Here is a 691-nt window from a genome sequence, read left to right on the forward strand (position 1 = left end):
ACCTGCTGGTGTCCTCATCCCAGTGCTCCCAGTGCCCCCCCCCTTTCCTGACTATAGTGGGCTCTGATGCCACCTCGGTATGTCCCCAGGTGTCCCCAAGTGTCCCCAGTGCTCCCCCCGCTGTCCCCATCCCTGGTGCTCCCCAGTGTCCCCTAGTGCTCCCAGTGCCCCCTTGCCTGTCCCCCCCATCCATGGTGGACACTGACGCCACCTTGGTGTTTCCCCCAGTATCCCCTGGTGTCCTCCAGTGCTCTCCCAGTGCCCCCCAGTGTCCTGACCTTGAGTGTCCCCATGGTGTCCCTGTCCCGTGGGTGCCCCATATCCTGATGTCCTCATGGCTTGGGTGGCCTTGTTCCTTGGGTGGCCCCTCCATGTCCCCATGGTGTCCCCATCCCATGGTGTCCCCAGGGTGTCTTGAGGGTGTCCCTGTCCTGTGGTGTCCCCATCCCATGGGTGCCCTGTCCTGTGGTGTCCCCAGGTTGTCCCCATCCCTTGGGTACCTGATCCCATAGTGTCCTGAGGGTGTCCCTGTCCTCTGGTGTCCCCATCCCATGGGTGCCCTGTCCTGTGGTGTCCCCAGGTTGTCCCCATCCCTTGGGTACCTGATCCCACAGTGTCCTGAGGGTGTCCCTGTCCTCTGGTGTCCCCATCCCATGGGTGCCCTGTCCTGTGGTGTCCCCGGGTTGACCCC

This window comes from Charadrius vociferus, unplaced genomic scaffold (genome assembly GCF_000708025.1).
Source record: "Charadrius vociferus isolate BGI_N301 unplaced genomic scaffold, ASM70802v2 scaffold515, whole genome shotgun sequence".
Taxonomy (NCBI): domain Eukaryota; kingdom Metazoa; phylum Chordata; class Aves; order Charadriiformes; family Charadriidae; genus Charadrius; species Charadrius vociferus.